Consider the following 19318-nt stretch of genomic DNA (forward strand, 5'->3'; position numbering starts at 1 on the left):
GTCAAATTACTGCACACTTTAAGGTTTTCCACAAAATGTGATTATTGTGAGCTTCCTGGATCATGTTAGTAAACGCACAGTAACCTGAGCCTTGAACTAGATGTACAGCAGAGCGGTACAAAATATGACCGTTGCCCAGTCCTATACATTCTCACCGCAAAAATAAATCATGCTTGTCAATTTGTCTCCATCTCCTACTCCATCCCCTACTCTTGCAACTTTTGTGTATGTAAATGTTTATGTGTGTTTGCTTCTGTGTATATCTGTGCTTATCTGTGTGTGTGTGTGTGTGTTGGCTTGTGAGTTTGTGTGGTGGTGTGGGTAATGGTGTGCGTGTGGTGGCGGGGGTAATGGTGTGTGTGTGTGTGTGTGTGTGTGTGTGTGTGTGTACTGTATGTATGTTTATGTGCCTGTGTGTGTGTGTTTGTGTGTGCATGCCTGTGTGTGCATGCCTGTGTGTGTATGTCTTTATGTGTGTTTGTGTGGGTGGGTGTGTTAATGTGTGCGCGTGTGTGAGTGTGTGTGTATATGTATATTTCAACTTCATCCGGCAACCCTTCGCTCAACACCACCATTCACAGGCCGATTTGTGTACAGTCACTACATGATTCATTTATTGTGTGGCCCCCCCATGAACAGAATTCCAAGAAACTCAGCATGCATTCAGAGCGTGTCACAGTGATCCTACAGGTCAATTTTCATGCAGTTCTGAACACGTCAGCCAAAGATACCTGCCGTTACAGAGCCTCAGTTGTGCTTTTCATCTTTAGCCATGTGGCGTTATATCGTAAATGAGGGGTTATGGAATGGGTTGAGATGGCCCCTTGAGCCCAACATACAAAACATATACGTGCTATTCCTAGGCCTTGCGGTTCTCGAGATATTCACAGAAAACTGTGTCCACCCTACCCTCCTTTTGGGGGGTCCAGTCCGGTGGGGGGGGCGACAGATCAAAACGAAAATCAATGGTTCCGTGTCATCCTTGGGGGCTACATGCCCACCAAGTTTCATGCAGCCCCAGTCTTTCAGTGTCTCTGGAATCGTTGACCCAAAATTACTGGGGGAAAAAAAAAAAAAACTCATATAAACCCATATGACCACTACGCTAGGTATGCTAGCACAGGTTATAATAATGCTATGGCAGTGTGGAAGTAATTGGACTCAAATAGGGATTGGGTCAGTGCAGGCATGTGTATTCCCACAATAACATCATCCACAGAATCACTGCGGCTGCTGATGTTGTGAAACGTGAAACATGGCCCACTTTCGAGTCCACACACTACTGTGGCTGATGGAAGGCTATAAGCAGTCTACACACTACAGTGGCTGATGGAAGGCTATAAGCAGAGTGTACACACTACAGTGGCTGATGGAAGGCTATGAGCAGTCTACACACTACAGTGGCTGATGGAAGGCTATAAGCAGAGTCTACACACTACAGTGGCTGATGGAAGGCTATAAGCAGAGTCTACACACTACAGTGTCTGATGGAAGGCTATAAGCAGTCTACACACTACAGTGTCTGATGGAAGGCTATAAGCAGTCTACACACTACAGTGGCTGATGGAAGGCTATAAGCAGAGTCTACACACTACAGTGTCTGATGGAAGGCTATAAGCAGTCTACACACTACAGTGTCTGATGGAAGGCTATAAGCAGTCTACACACTACAGTGGCTGATGGAAGGCTATAAGCAGAGTCCACACACTACTGTTGATTGAAAGGCTATAAGCAGAGACACTATGCATACTCAGAGCAGCTTATAAAGCATACTGACCTCTTGATACGGAATGTTATTGCAAGGCTGATGCTCTTCTGTAATGCCATTTACAAAACTGAGGCCTCACAAACATGAAGATGATAGCATTGGGTGTATGTTAACTCAAATAACAAAACTGAGAACAGACAATTTCCAGGACAGATGAAAAGTGTACATACCTGACCCTTCAGGTATGGTGTGTGTGTGTGTGTGTGTGTTTCATGGAACCACCAACCACACAGTGTGACATGGCTAACCCATTTTTGGGGCCTGGGTTTGGTTTTGGCCAAGGTCTGGCACTTTTGCTTTGTGGTCTCTGCATTTCTCACCACGAAGACGGAGTGAGCGCTCGAGGTGCTGGCCATTAACCATTAACCGTCACAGAATGACCGAGGTTAACCACAGTGTAGTTTTTAACTGACACATGTAGGCCACTGTCTGTATGTTTGTGTGTGTGTGTGTGTGTGTGTGTGTGTGTGGGGGGAGGGGGGGGGGGTCCATCTGTGATCGAGAAACCAAGGCATAAAGCATCTCAGCACTACATGACTTGTCAGGACAATTTAACTGTAACTGTGTGTGTCTGTGTTGTGTGTGGGTGTCTATGTGTGTTTCCTGGTACAAAAAGGCCTTCCCTCACAGCTTCCATAGCAGGAGCAATATGAGCAGTGTATGTTGGCTGTGTTTGCATAAGTATTGCGACACAACTAAAGAGAGAAGAATAGAGAGTAAGATACTCATTGGTCACTCAAGATGACCAAATCCTATTCGGAAATCCAACCTACTGTAGAAAATTTAACTTTGTTCCACTTTCACGGGAACATCTACATATCTTGGTGTACAGAACGTACAACTGTATGTGGAATTGACTGCATCACGCAGAGCAAAAGCCTCTATAAATGGGTCATCACATTTGGATAATATGATACTCATTATAGTCGAGAGTAAACAGCAGTAAAACATCCATTGTGGGGGGAGAGAGGACGACGTGTTTCAAGAGTCTCTCAGACCACTGATGGAAATGGCAGACACGAAAACCAGAGGAACAAACACCACGCACCGCATGTGCGAGTGTGAGCTTTCGCGCAACATTCATGTGCATATGTGTGACTCAGCTAACAGGAAAAGTGGGAGAGAGGTGAGACACTCAGCTCACACACACTCACACACACAAAAAGAGGAACTAGATGAAAATATTGGAACGTGGGCTGATGAGGCCAGGTAGACAACACTCGCCGCTACGCCACAAACCACAATGAGGTTTATGGCAAATGTCAGGAGGCTAAAAAAAACAAACAAGCCTAATCACATCCGCTTGTCGAGTGATAACATTGATGCTGTAACTAGTAACATTGATAACATTCAAAAAGAAAAACAAAACAGCCGACACAAGTTGAAGTGATGAAAATATTGAAATTGAATATGAGGCTAGGTTAGCGCTAACGGCGCAAACCACAAGGCAAAAAGAAAAAACAAAACAGCTGTCACTAGTTGAAGTAACTCTGGCAAGTTTTGACAATATGCCAAATGTGACAAAGGTCAATGTTAATGCGTTCAACTCAGAGTTGCCTTCTCCACTAGTCTGCCTTCACAGAAGGGAGATGCTCTGATCTTCACAAATGGTCTGAATGGGAATACACCACTGTCCTGTCACAGGGACCCTTCACAGGTGTTTGTGATGCCCTGACTGACCAATGGCGGCCCCGTCATGCCGTGCTTGTTCTGTCTGATGAGGTACTAGCAAGCGGGTCATAGGAAAAGGTTAGGAATGGCAAGTTGATGTTTGCCCTCTCAAAAGGGGCAAAGAGAGGCAGGCAGCCGTGCCGACGCCAAGCACAGGGTTGTGTCCACTGCCGCTGACATGCCTGTGTGCGTATCCACTCACACTCCAACTTCCTGTCCTCCTTGTCTCCATCACTCTCTTGCCTCTGCCCTCCTCCTCTCCTCTCCTCCCCCCTCGCAACGCTGCTGCTCGTCGGCTGCACTCCCATCAAATTGGCCCTCCCTCCTGCCGTCTGTGTGCGACATCGCTCCAAGGGCTCCCGACTCAGACAAGCGTGCACACACAAACAGCGACACAGGCACACGCGCAGGCATGCGCACACACACACACACACACCCGCACCACACACACACACACTCTCTCTCTCTCTCACACACTTCCACATCTCTCACAAACAAACACAAGGAAGTGTGTCACTCTGGAAGGATGCAGAGGGGATTTTTGGGCCTGTCTCCTCCCCTCGCCACTGGAGAGCTTCCCAGCTCTCAGTCACAGCAGCTAAGAGTGGAGGGAGAACAGGCCAGCTACCCTCCTCCAACAACATGAAACCTTCACACGGAGAGAGAGTACGCGAGAGAGAGAGAGAGAGAAAGGGAAAGGGGCAGAGAGATTGATGGCAGAGAAAAACAGGGGAAGATGGAGAAAGGAACAGGAGAGACAAAGAGAGAAGAGAGAGAGAGAGAGAGAATGCCAGTGAGAGAGACAGAGAGAGACAGAAAGTGCGTGCAGATGGCCTGCTTCTACCAGGAGCTCATCTGCACGCTCATAAAAACTCAAGCAGGTCACCCGGAGAGACACGTCAGAGAGAAACGTGAACCAGGGGACTAACACAATATGCACAATCACATTAAAGCATGCATCTCAGTGAAATGTGTGTGTGTGTGTGGGGGGGGGGGGGGTAGAGAGAGAGAATGAGAGAGAGAGAGAGAAATCAGATATTACCCAAAGCAATTTGGGAGACAGAGATGAGAAAGAATGAATGAGCAAATGAGTGCAAGAATGAGGAGAGAGGGAGAGAGAGAGAGAGCGTGAGAGTGTGTGTGAAAGAGACAGGACAGAAAAAGACAGCCATCATGGTGTGAATGAGAAAAGAAAAAAGGGCAGGTGGGATGACTGTAGACATGCAGGAATTAGCAGGATCCCAGATGAAAGCAAGACAGGAATAAGACAGCAAACCAAATAAGAGAGTGAGTGTGAGAGCATGAGAGAGAGAGAGAGAGAATGAGAGAGAGAGCATGAGAGGTAGTGTGGTGTAGAGTTTCATCTCCAGACCCGGGCGCTTTGCTGTTTCAGCTGTGCCGGAGTGCTGGCCAGCCCCTGCTCTCACGCCACTGTAACCCCGTCCGCTCCTCCCGTCCCTCTCGCCCGGCCTGGCCTCGGCCTGCCTCCTCTGGCCCTGCCCTCTGCCAGCTCTCCCCAGTGCCAGCAGCCCATCCGCTCCTGCAGCAGCGCCCATGCCAGGGTGCCATCTGATCTAATACCAACCATATCTGGAGCCACTTTTGCTCATTGCACCGCCCTAAACCGCCCCCCACCCATATCCACACATCTCGTACGCACTTTCTATGAGAGCAAACTGCTTTTTTTTTTAAGAAGCGCACTTCTCCACTTTGAGGTGAACCCTTCATGGCCCTCTGTGTATCCTTCCAAAACGATCAATAAATCTCGCTCTAAGCCATTAATCATAGTCCATTATAATCAGTAGTATTGCATTTTCCAGTAATAGGCTATGCATAGTTAAATTGTTATACATCATATCTACCCTTTTCAATTTCTGTTTACAAAGTCTAAAAAGCAAACAGAAATGTACTTTCATTTAAATGTTCCATAACAAACTCTTCTTCGTAAGGTCTAGTGTATTATTACACTATGATAGGGCTTATGACCTAAAAGTAGAGTGAAATGAACCGAAAATCATTAACCATAATTATTTGGATGACAATTAATCATCAACTAGAATTTCCTGGTTGTGACCAGCCCTACTCGATGACACAATGAAGAGCCAGTGGCTCATTCGTGTCCATTCAGTATGAGTGTGGATGACCACAAAAACGCAACGCTTGTCAAACAGGAACTCATTATGGGATGGAAAATATTCCCAGCAGGCCACCCCTCGCTTCTCTTCGAAATGTTGAAAGTGCATGAGAACACAAGGAGCGTGCCAAAAAATGTCATTACACACAGATTGAAATCCAATGACAATTATGGTATTGATTGGTAGTGATTTATTGACCATGCAATCACAAGGTTTTGTTTGACAATTACCCCCCTTCAAACCTACCTTTCTTCCTTAAGAAGGAGCCACGAAAGTCACCGAACATCTTTGTCTTGCTATGCAGTCAGCGTAATAATAAAGGCATCACATTGTTCTCCATAGCAATTTGACTTCATTGATGTCTCGCGACCCAAAACGTGGTATGCAAACAACCATTCTCTTGCAGAAAAAAAAAGTTATTGCTGTGTGCGTGAGAGTATGATGCAGACAGATACATGAACACATTTGTTTCATCCAGAGCGTTGAACCAGAGACTTTCTAATGAGACACAGCACTCAAAAAATCCTCCATAGAAATGCATGGGGTTAGTTTGTAACGCCAATATGGCCGTTGTCTACACATATCCCATCCCTTCCTCGGCAAAACGTCAACATGTGTATACATTGAGCCACTTATGTGGTGTGATGTGACTACATTGAGCCAATTATGTGCTGTGTTGTGCAGTCATCGTGCCAATCATGTGTTGTGAACTCGCCGCTGAAGCACGGTTGGCGTCATGAAGCCTTGCACACGTGCATTTCTGCAGAATAGGATGCCCGATGAGTCCCCAAAAAGCGTTGCCATATGGCCGCTGAGTGGAGGGACTTGCCTAAAAGGACTTTGGTTGAACCCTTGTCAGCCTTAGAACAGAGCCAAATTATATTATTACCAGCCATTTCTCTCCTCTAAATAGACTAGAGGTGATGCCATTTCATGCATCGTGAGAAGTTACTTAGGCTATATTGTGTCAAGGAAAAGAACTTCAGAAATGCTTATGTTGGTGGAAATGTTTTTCTACTGGAAAAAATCCATTCCATTTTAAACCTCATCTGAAACCACTAAAATATTGTAGGCTATGGAATGATGATTCAACATTGAGGATTACAAATTATGGCCACAACAAACACTACACCATACTGTAACTAAGTAGCGTGAAATGTAAACACCCCCAAAACAATTTTGTCAGCCTATGATGTAATACAGTCCTTAACAAAATGTTGACCATATTAATCTTACATGTGTGCATTTCAGTTGCATCTGACCTACATAAAGCATATTTTCTATTCAAGGCCATGTGACCCTAGCACTGGCCCATGCACATGGTTGTTGGGTGGGCTTTATGGATGGAGACCATTTTATTGCTGGAACATATATATATGATGGGTGGAGAGAAAAAAAAAAACATAATCTGGATAAAGCCTGCAGCTTCACAACATAATACATGATCCAGAGGAACAAAGTACTCATGGGCGGCGCAGACCTATGGTGTAATATACTCAGCTGAAGAGTTTTAGTATGGTCCTTCATCTAGCTTCTCATAATCCCACACTGGAAAACACGGATGTGCATTTTTAATTGTGCTTCTTTCTCCCACGTCTAACTCGAATTAGGTCATGAATTGCACAGATTATGCTAGAAAGAGACTACAGAGGATACAGTCAGTGTTTTCTTTTTCTTTTTTTTCTTAAAGACTGGCCTCCTTTCAGGTATATCACTGCTTTTGTATATTTGAGAAAGCACTATAATATTGTGACCTACACAGCTCTTCCTGAAAACTTAGTAATTGCTTAGTTAGCAATTAGGCCAACTGTTCTCGAAGGCAACATTCCAAGACGGTGTGAGAGAGTATCACCAAGTCCTCGTGGTCGTGGCAGTGGGTGGGATCAGAGTGTTTGAAATAACAGTGTCATCAACTTTAAAGTTCACTTTATTGGTTCTTGATTCCAAGGTCAATAAGCATGTTAGATGTGGCAAGATAGAAAGAAGACTCACACATCTTAACATCTTTGACGAGAAAGCATTTTTTGCATTAAATTATAGTTAAAGAAATCACCTAAATCACTCATGGACATTGGCATCTATGGAAGTGGAAGCATTTGGATACAGGAAAAACTGCACAATATGCAAACACGCTTTGGTTCTGTCCTGTGAGAAGTTGTTGACTAAGCCATATGTAGTTAATATCCTTATAGGACAATATGATATTTACATACAAAATAGCTCTGTACAGTTCTAGTGTGTGCTGGCAAGCCATTAAATTAGTATAGTTAGACAGCCAGGGGAGATTAAGACTTTCAGTGAGACCAATACATAATCTTGTGTGACCTATTAATTCCCATTTCTAATAATCTTTTATCACAGTGCAGGTTTAACCACAGTTCACTAAACCCCCATTTGTCATGAAATGATAATAAATTGTGTGAATATGTCACTGAGTGAGCAGCGGTCTCCAACAGATTCAGCATGAACAGCTTTAAGTGATCGAGAGAAGGCAGAGCGGAGGACTTTTTTCTTTTCTTTTATGGGGGCAACAGCTGCCACCACTTCAGTAAGTTGACACCGGCGGTGGCCACCAGCCCTGTGTAGTCCAGAGATTTTATTCATCTCTGGCCTAGGAAAAATGTCAGTAAATCAATTATGGATTGCAGATAGACCAGTGCCTGCTACTTCGCTCTGACTGTTGCCAGAGGTAACGGATTTATGTTTCCACAGTAGCCTACATCACCTGATTTTTTTTTTTTTTTTTTTACCGTTATTGGGAACATTTATTATCAAAGATTTATCAACTGGGCTTGGGGTGACGATCATTAAAGTTTTACCACTAGAGTGAAAATAAACAGTTTCACACAAACATCCACCCAAGTGGAGTAAAAATGTGCCAAACTCTGCAACGCTGACTTCTCATCACTTACGCTCTCCTCTGAAAAGCCTGTAGAACGCAGGAGGGGCCAATCGTGACATTTGTCGCAGACAACATTGTTGCTATGCCATTGTGACAGCTGGGTCTACCTGTTCATGAGCACTTAAGACAAATTAGTTTGTTACTGCTAGGGAGTGAGGTGAAGGCACAGCAGGCGGACACAACATTTCTAGATCAGCAACGTTGAAAGGGAGGCCATCCTGAGTTTTGTCTACATATTCATAAACCTGCAGTCCATCTGGCAGCCTGTGAACAGAGCCTTATCAGAAGACACCACAGAAAATATTTCCCATTATATCACTGCCACTAAATGTGCTTTAACTGGCACCCCAAGTAAAATGCAAACCATGCTCTCTCAGAGGAAAAAGCTGAAATCTATGTGAGCAAAAATCTATTATCACCTTGACTGAACAAAAAGCAGCACTAAAGACAACAATGCATAAAGCCCAGTCCTCTACATTCATCTTCATTTATCTGATGATGATGTGCAAATTGCCCAAACCATGTAGGTCTTCAAGAAACAAACACTGAAGAAGAAAAGCACTGATTTTTGTCTGTCTGTCCATGTGGGAAAAACATTTCCTCTCCTTCTTGCCTGACATGATTGAGTATGACTGCACAGAGGGGGTGGGGGGGTGCTGTTCACCTCCACTGGCCCATGGCTCCCCTCTCCTTCCAAGCCGTGTGCTGCTCCACTCATTGTCTTAATTGATGTTTAACCCCTGGATCAGCTGATGACCGTTCAATTAAGGGCTTGCTGCAAGACAGATTAGTCCTGGTAAGGAGGCTTCTGCCCTTGCTGGAGAGTACCTGCTTGCCTGCCTTACTCACCCGTAATCCCCCACCAGCGTGGACAAGGGGAGATGGAGGCCATTTTGAATGGCATAGCAGCTTGCCTGCGGTCTGCCAGTTCCACGCTCTCCATCTAACACACTGGTGGTGGTACTGCCAAGGTGGATTAGCACCTTGTTCAGGTATTTTTTTTCTTTCCAATTATATTTACTATCACAATAACTGTGAATTTTAGGTTATTTTGCGGGAGTTGGTGTTAAGGCCTGCGATTGAAACATTAACATGAACACCCCTGAAAAAAAAAAATCCAACTGGGAAATGGGTGATCTAATCTCTTAGCTCTATCTTGAGCAATAGAAAATACAGAGCTACCAGACTGAACTAGCCAGAGCCTGGCTAAGAACAAATTGTCACTCTCTGCTTGCTTACATCCATATCCACATAACCTCACAACCTAGGCCTATTTTCATTTTCTGGCTTGCAAACCGCCGACAACACCTACCTACCTTCCAACAAGGATGCACCCAATTAAAAAGTGAAGACGGTTAACAAAGGAAACTACATTCAGACAGCCTACAACATGCCATCCTTCCGAACCCATCTGCCAAGGATATTGAGCAAACAAATCTGATTCCAAGCCAAACCAGGAACAAATTTGGCCCAACCCACCAACTAGCCAATATGTTGTATTTCAGACTGACGTGTATGTGAACATGTGTGATGGACAGGAGGCAGGGTCTACATCAACAGCCACAACTCATGCAAAATGTAAACTAATCTCCTTTATAAAGTTTTGAACAGCAGAACTTATAAAAGTAAAGTGAAAAACACCTGTATTTTACTCACAACAAATGCTTGCGTCCCACATGTGGCAAAGGATGGGCAATAAACAGCAAAACAGATGTTTCCCAAAAGAACAGCCAAGCCAGGATTCTTTCACACAAACTCGCGTCACATACGTACGTCACCACCCATTTGGAGGTGCAAACAATCTGATTTTTGGTTCCTTACTATGTTCTCACCTCAATGGCAATGCGTTTGTTTGCACCTCCGAAAGCATGGCGTACCCGGTTACCTCCTAAAAACGCCCTTAAACGCCCACAAATAACCCCCGTATGGATAGGTAAATCTAAAGAATAGGTAAATCTGCACAGTAAGAGCGCAGTTTTCACCCAATCATCTTGATTAATATTCAACATACATTATACAAAAAAAGAACAAGAGTATATCGCAACAAAACTGAAACCACACATGTAAAGAAAAATAAGAAATACTTGAACAGGGAGCTTGGGGCCAAAGTAAAAGAGCTACAGTTACGGACATTCTGTCTTCTCTGAGCCTGGCCATGTGTGTGAGGCTGACTGGCTTGAGAGTCAGAGGATTCAGTTTACGCCATGTAGGCTAAGTCTCTGCTGGGAATCACGACATGCACTACCTGCTGGCATGACCACAGCACCCGCCTGATAATGAGGTTGGCTTTCCACTCACAGCAGAGAAAATTAGGCAGCGTGTTTCTGTCACTCATGAGAGACACAATATGCTTCAAAGAATTTTCACTATAGTGAGACCTTGATATATGTAGGCAATTGGCAATAGGACCGCTCATGTGGACAAAGAAGTATATCTCCTTTAGTCTACTTTTTTATTTTTTTAATAGCAAAACACCAGAGACTGAAGTTAATTCCAAACGTGTTGGTAGGAAACATGCTGATAGTCTATGAGTGGCAATTAGCTATACTAAGGAAATAATGCTGGCAAAGAAATTCCAAGCCCTACACACGTAAACTTGCATAATATCACAGATTTTGTGCCAGTGTTACAAGAGTAACTTTTTACGTGGGTTTCTTCCAGGTGCCGTTAGTTAGTTCAACCGAACTTGACGTGTCAAATGTTTTGAGCACGTATAGGTTTAGGAGATAATCTACAAAGTAGCCTAGGCTTCCGTCAAACAACCTGTCAATCGCTCTGAATGCTAGAATTACAACCGGGTGATCATAACCCAAATTATTTTCCTAAATTAATAAAGCCTGATGTCTAGGCTACCCTAGACTGCAGCTATTTGCGATCTAGAGAAAGTACTGTCATATAGTTAAAATTAACATAACCTCTGAAAAATGTAACACATCCATTAAATGTAGCCTGCTGTATCGAGATGGAATCTCGATGACACTTCTTTAGACGTTAATCTTTTCGACAGCTGCCTGTCACGACTGTTGCGCACACGAATGAAATGACAACAACAATGCGTAAATTCTTCCTGCAACACTTGCACTTTTGTAAATGTATAGCCTAATTACTGGCTTACTCTTGCACATACTACTACATTTTAACGCAATCAAGCCAACTAAGTTAACATACCGTTGACACTCGCAATATAACACGAGACCTGGACCACCATATCGAATTGATGGCTGCCTAGGAGCGATAGGTTAGCTAGCTTTACTTGTCTTCCATTTCATGAGCTCATTCTCTGTCCACATCTAGCAGAACGTGCAATGAGTGACATTACGAACAAGTTTGTTTTAACATTGTTGTCTCGCTTAAAATTGGAACCAGTATCATTGCTGGTTTGAGTTCAGAGCAAAATGTAAATGTCAAAGTGCAATTATGGGCTAGCCAGGCAAGCTAGCTAGCTCACCAAGCTGCCGAGCTAGCTGGTAAAGAGTGACTTACCCCGGAGTACTGTTTCCACATCTGTAGGGTTAAGACGCTATTTCTAGAGGTCTAGTTAAATGTGTGCCGAGAAGAATGAAAATAAAAACAGGCGATCTGGCATTCAAATTGTATCTGCATCAGTAGCAAAAATCCTTTCCTCTTGATGTACTAGGTAATTATTTAGGTAGCTTGTTCAGTCAAATGATACAATGTAAGGGATGTTCAATCTACCATGATTGGCATCGTTTTATGATTGACACTTGACTAGCCAATAGTAGCAGGGCATTCATCATGGCTAACCAATCAAGAGCAATGCGAGGAGATCATTACTTGTGAAAGCAAAGTTGGTAGGCGAGGGTTAAGGTGAAATAGGAAGGACTTACAGCGAGATCATACTTGAACACAGAGAGCGAAGTCAATGTATCCTTCCGCCTTTCTACATTGTATACAAGTGTAGGCAATGCAATGACAGAGTTTAGGCGCTGTCAATGGGCTGTTTTCCTGTCAAATCAGTAACTACCTACCATGCTTTATAACCTACAACCGGAAATTATGACTTTAATCTTTACTGAAACATATCAACGAGAATAAGATTCCTATTAAATAATACCCTGATTGAGGCAATTCCCATACTCAGACGATTATGGCAATTGCAATCAAGGGTCATTCATTTTATGACGTTATAACAACTGAAAATGCTATTGAAGGTCTATCTACAATAATGTCATGACAGGCTAGGCATACAGACAAACAAATAACCTTTATATTGTCCTTGGCTTTCTTTTTGTTCTGAACTAACTACAATGCATTAATCCCCATTGCATTAGTCTATAAAGCTCATTTGTAATCTCCTCAAATTGCCTGTCAAATAGGCTAAAGACAAACCATAGGGTCTACACGATTTTAGGCCTACTAGGAGTACACCGGTATGTACAGCATATGCTAGTAAACATTGCATTAGCCTTTATATTCCTCTAAATGACGAGCTAGGCAAAGCCCAGATAGTCCCTATATTTGCAGATATTACAGAACAGGAAATCAGAAAAGGAGAGCACTATTCTACCACGTGGAAGAATATCATGTTTACAGTGTTGAGGGTAGTTCTACGGTGAGAAAAAATGAAAAACCGGATGACGATTCAACGGAATGGACCGATAAAGATGTAACATGAAGGCTATACTGCAAACACAAAGCGTGTAGACATATATCTCGGAATATTCTTTATTGACGTGTTTCAGTATGCGAGACATATACTCCCTTCATGTGAAACTGGCCTTTCTGTAAATTTAACTTACGCCATATTTTCCGTAGAGAAACATGCACGTCATTTTGTCACAGCAAGAGACTACCCGTTTGCAAGAAAGATTTTTAAAGGTACAGTAGGACTGGTGTAGGCCTACAACCCACAGACCACATCAATTAATCTGTCTGGCCTGTGCTAGTAGCAAGTGCGTGAAAAATACTATCTTGTCTTGCTCAAATAATAATTGACCCATTTATTAATCGTTTTGAGTCAGGCTAGCCTATATAGCCTGTCGTTTACCTCTCCACATAGACAGTAGGTCTAGAGGTGACTCAACTCAAAGGCCCGGCTATCTTAAAAGCAAGCCATATGACTTCCATGTTTTCCTTGAATTAGTGAAATAAATTAGGGATTTTTAAAGGGGTTAACTAAATCCACTGTTTGGCCACGTACGTGCATGCTGTTTGCCAATATAGGTTTAATGCAAATTCATTTAATTATGACAATTAATTAAAGAGGAAGGGGATTTTGGGGGTAATCAGGAGTAGGCTAGTGGGGAGCAGACTAGACGTACAGATAGGGAGAGGGAAAGAGAGGTAGAGGGAGGGAGGAAGAGATTACACTATGTTTCATTCTGTAGTAAGAGGCTTATGTACTGAGGTTTTGGTGGAGGAGAATAAATGCAAACAGATGGGCACCCTGTTGCCCTCTCACACATTTGTCGGAGTCGCAATGGACAGTGCCAGTCAGCGGTCAGGGACGTGCATTCTACACAGGATGAAAATAAACAGGCAAATAGATAAATAGCCATTATGCGTCTCAATGCAATTCACCTTTGCCTTTTAACATTAGGAACATATTTATTTAGATATGTTCCCCACTATTACCTTTATTGTTCAGGCATAAGGAAGCAGTTGAATACAGGCGTACACCATGTTGCACTTGTGACACAAGCTAAATAATATCCACATGTGACTCATGGCCCCATCACAAAAGGAAAAGAAAGGCTGCTAGCCTCGTTTCCATTGGGGGTAAATTTAGGAAGTGGCAAAATTAGTCGATTATGGCAAAAATCATTATCACGATTATAAAACATGATTACTCATCATGTTTGGAATTTGATTTTGGAACTATCATCCATTTTCAAAACTTAAATGTTTTACATGTTTAAACGGAATTTTAAATATAATCCAACATGTAAAAAGACAATGCACAAGACAACTCAAGATAAAAGGAAAGCATTGTTATGAAACTGAATGTAGCAAAATAATCCTTATATTTCGATTATGTTGGTTTCATAAAAAGTCATAATCACGTTAATCGTTTAATTCAGTTAATTGAACAGCCCTAACAGCCTCTCACTTGGCCCTCTCAGTCGTGGTGTCTCCATTACAAAAAGGGACCCTGGCGGGATTTATAAGACTCTGGAGGTGACGTGATCATTCCACATCAGTTTTGATCGTCACACAATCATTTAGCGACAGTTGCGATCGTACTTTCCTGTCCTTGCTCTTGTTGCACTTTCTTCTCTTGTCTTCTTTTCCATCGTCTTCTAGTCACTACTGTTCTGCGACTGGCTTTTAAAAATGTGCCATTGTTCAGGGTGAGGTTCGAGTTCTGCTCATGTCACATTCCGCCTTAAGTCATATCCAATCAGCACCGAGGACGTTTTGCGACCAAAAAAGTACATACCCTGGGGTAGCTCTAGGTACTCATTTGGCCCTGAAAAAGCCTAGAAAAAAGCCCTTTGGGGCGGGTTCTGCACCCAAACGGGTAAATTAACCGGGTAAATTTGTTGGTGGAAATGGCCCTCTTGTCATTAGAAATAAAATTGTGTGTGTGTGTCAATGTTTGGATCTGTAAATTCTTCCCCTATGTTAAGGTCCAAATTAATGTGTGTGTGTGTGTGTGTGTGTTGCACCTTAAACCAGATCAGTCTTGAATACACCTTGCTCACTCTTTTGACCTCTCCCAGGCATCCAGATCTCCTGAGTCGAGAAAGTATGTACATTTATTTTCAACTAAATCTGTTGTGCTCAGAGTTGTTTTTTCCATGAGTCCAAATGTTTCCATATTATGCTGTGATTAACGTGTGTTTTAAGAAAATGCTTACACAGAACAAAACATCTTTGGCAGTGACTTACAATTCTAAAACAATCTAACGTGCATCAACATCCCTGAATTCAAATAATTTAGCTTTATATTACAGATTCCACCTAATGTCACATAGCTGATATTTCCACCACTCGGATGTTCTCAGTATTCCCCTATTCTCCTAGACCTATGAAAATGGATTAATTACATCCACAGCACATTTCTTAAGTGTTAATTTGTGTAACTTCTCACATTGAAAGCTGTAAGCCTTTTACTCACAATCCTGCCTATAGCAGTGCACACTTCCTCACATTGATTCTAACACTCGTGTCTGCCTGCACTCCCCCCCCTTCTCCATTTATCTTGTTCTGTGGAGTGTATTAGTCTAGATGAAAGGTGTGTGTGGGTGCAAATTCCCCTCACTGCAGTGACCTGCTGCTCTGCCGCACTTGGCTTCCGTAGCATTCGGTCCGCTGCCTAGCAACACAAGGTATCTATGGCAACAGAGCCAACAAACCCTCCCACCTTCATCAGCTGTACCCCCACAATCAGTGCTTATGTGTGGTAATCAAGAAATGCAACAGAGTTCACTAAATGATAGCTTTGGAAGTTAGTGAATCAAATGTTAAAGTGATTAGCATTTCAAAATTCTTACATTGTCTTGGACGCTTGGACACCAAAATATCAGACACACACACACTTACACACTGAGAGAGAAGAAGAGAGAGAGATCTTGAGTAAAGACAAATGTTGTAAACGTTAAAGCAGACGTCTAGAACCATGTTTATTTTGATCATGAAGGTCACCCTTTGTCCCTTGACCTTCCATGTCATTCTACATGTCTGTCAACTTATGAAGCTCTTGTATGTTGGACTTGCTGTGAAGTCTTGTTTGTATGTGCTATATGTTGTACCTTCTGTGTAGACTTGTTTGTGTGTGCTATATGTTTGTGGGGCCAAAGATGAATTTCCACAGCAGTGGATACCTTTCTATTCTATTCTATTCTATTCTATTCTATTCTAAAGCAAACGTTTTGTTCAGTATGCTAAATGTATGTTGAACACAACTCCCAAGACACAGACATATTTACCATGGTAACTTTTGTTGTGAAGTTTTGTTGTTGGAGATAGGGAAATGTGAAACTTTCAAAATTGCATAATGGGTTATTGAGATGTTTTAGTATTTGGGTAAGTGTTTTAGTTTTTGGCGCCCCCTAGTGGCTGATGTCGTTCATCTGTTATTACTCTGAAATTTAAATTCTGAACTACTCCTCTCTCTAGATGGATTTTTGTCAATATATACCCCATTCAATACCCCATTCAATACCCCTTTCCCCTTTTGTAATATGACAAACATTTAAAATATGTTTTAGATATTAGGTTTCCATTTATGTGTTAAATGAATCAGTGAGAAATATTTTATGTAAATATTAATCACAACTGCAGGGTGTACTTGTCTCAGAATCAAGGTAGATGAACAGTGGTACTCATTTATCGCTTTTGTGTGTTAGTTTTGATCAATAGTCTATTTATCAGCAGTAATACACAGCTGTAGGCCTACCTATATTACAGGTTGCCTTTATTTGTCTGTCATTATTTTCTAATTTCTCTGTTTTTGCAATTGCATTGATGTTTTTAGCATTTCTTTTCTTTTTATTTTGAAGATTGACAAAAATGTCAGACATGGGCTTACCTCTCAAAATGGCCTCTCTGCGGGTGTAGGCTATGTGCTATCGCTGTGAAACCACATGGTGGCGACAGAAGGTAAGGAATTGGTTTTCTCCGTCCGCTACAACGATCATCGTCTCCCAGGGTTGTATGGCTTTCCCATCCCAACAGCTTATTCCCAAAAGCTGAAAGGAATCCTGTGGAGGATAAACGTTTTTCACCACGATTAACTGCAAACTGCTAAAGGATTGTTTGAGTAACATTGTTGCTATTGGGTTTTGATGTTTTTATCCTTTTTGCATTCAAATACTTTTTGTGCAGCCATTAAACGATGTCGTGTAGACCAAGGGGTGTCCCTTCCTCAACGCCTCTGGGCCAGCCTTACATCGTCAGCCATTTGACATTTACAATCTGATCAAACTGCGCTCGTCTGACGATATCAAACATTTATCGTCAATAATGCGGTCGGATATAGATAGGGCCTAATATAAAATATAACAACGTGCAGACAAGTAGGCCTAGGGTACATAAGAGTGAGATGTGTGTGTGAGAGAGAGCGAGAGAGAGAGAGAGAGAGAGGGACAGACGGACTGCGCACCTCCTGTCAATGAAATCGGAGATAACTTGAAGCTACATGGTTAAAAGGCATTAAATATGGACAGAATTAGGCTGTAGACCTATAACACATTTTATTTGCAATTGATGGGGAATGTGAAAACAGATTACAGAGAATTCATCTGTGAGCGCGTGCGCGCGCGCGTGTGTGTGAGAGAGACTGTGTGTGTGTGTGTGCTTCGCTCCTCCTCTGAAAATTTAGCGTGTGAACAGTGGGCTTGTTACTCGCCAATGGCTTTTTCTTCTTAGGAAACCCGCCTGTGCACGGAATTTAGAACCCTCTCAGTTTTAATTTATGTGCATATTAATTGTCCGCCATTGTAATTTCCACCGTGGGATACAACATGCAAATGAACAGTGTGTGTTTATGTACAATTTCCCCTTAATCCAGTTGAATGGATGATGAAGGAATATTAAACCAACACACTCTCGTTCTTATTTAACTTCCTAAAACCTACGTTTCCCTGTATAATAATAATAATAATAATAATAATAATAATTATAATTATTATCATTATTATTATTATTATTATTATTAATAATAATAATAGTAATGATAATAACATAGGCTAAACATGAATGAACATATATTCAATTAAATGTAGATGAAACAAACAAAATATTGGTGCCAGTGTGATTGCAACAAATGACTCTCGGGTATTTGGTAGGCATAGGCTACATTTTAGTGTGTGCCATTTTCATTATTTGATGATGTTGCGTAATGAAAGAAGATAAGGACGATGACGATGGTGGTGATGATGTGGATGAAGATAACGACTGCGACGGATTAGGGCGAGGATGAAGGTGGTGATGTAAAGTGAGATACAGATACAGGTACACTTAAAGAAAGACTGTGATTATGGTAGAACTTTACTCTATATGACCTCACACATAAAACCAAATAATTGGATAGCCAACAGGCTACAATTGCATTAGGCTAGTCCTACTAGTATAGTTACTCTGAATATAAGCCTATTGACTTCAACATTTATGACTGGTTTCACTGTAGGCTACATATACACAATACATATTCCACTTTAGGAGGCAGTTTATAGCGCAAACGTACCTGTTCACAACATTGCCCAAAGATTTAGGCCTTGTCAAATAGGGTAGACTTGATCAATTGATTTATTATATTTTTGGAACTTTTGGAACATTTCATTTATTTAGCCTTTCCCCTTGTTTATCATGTGGAAATAGACCCATTAGGAGAAGGCTAGCCTGCTGGTGATGAGAGCTGAACAAGCGTTCCCAAACACATGTAGTCTCATTCCAACGCAATTGAGAAAATACTAAATTTTAAACAATGCATTTTGTAATGACAACGATTTGATACATGTTGTGAAGTTGTTTCAATCAAAAGTTCGTTGACCATTGTTTTGACTTCCGTTATGTTTTTAACATCCGTCTGCATGCTGGAAAGCACACAGACAAGAAAAAGGCAGTTAAAATATTTCTTATATATATATAAAAAAAATATGCATAAAAATATACAAAATAAGTGAATTGTAGAAACAGGACATACTTTCAGCACCTCGGTACGGACAGCGCTACATGGTCAACTTCAGGTAATGTATGTCCCCTGTACCTGGGCCATGTCAAATGTGTTTCCTGAAAAACAGATGGGAAGGCAACTTGTAACTAGCCTTACATATTTTTATGATGGGAAGGCAATTTGTAACTAGCCTTACATATTTTTAGTTCTCAATTTTAGAACAAAGTTACAGCATTGAACTTATCGAATGGGTTCTTGATCAT

At 41.9% G+C, this 19318-nt stretch overlaps 1 protein-coding gene across 9 annotated transcripts in view; it reads right to left on the reverse strand.

Moving 5' to 3' along the window:
* mef2d (myocyte enhancer factor 2d) overlaps positions 1-12163 on the reverse strand; it is a 54940-nt gene extending 42777 nt beyond the window's left edge. For all 9 annotated transcript variants that reach the window (XM_076280867.1, XM_076280866.1, XM_076280870.1 and 6 more), the window contains exon 1: positions 11960-12163. The gene's annotated coding sequence lies outside the window, so the exon portion shown is untranslated. The remainder of the gene's footprint in view (positions 1-11959) is intronic.
* Between the last annotated feature and the right edge of the window lie 7155 nt (positions 12164-19318).

This window comes from Alosa pseudoharengus, unplaced genomic scaffold, assembly GCF_046254945.1.
Source record: "Alosa pseudoharengus isolate Yale_2024_CS ecotype anadromous, Long Island Sound unplaced genomic scaffold, YU_APseudo_1.1 YU_APseudo_1.1_scf_12, whole genome shotgun sequence".
NCBI classification, from domain to species: domain Eukaryota; kingdom Metazoa; phylum Chordata; class Actinopteri; order Clupeiformes; family Clupeidae; genus Alosa; species Alosa pseudoharengus.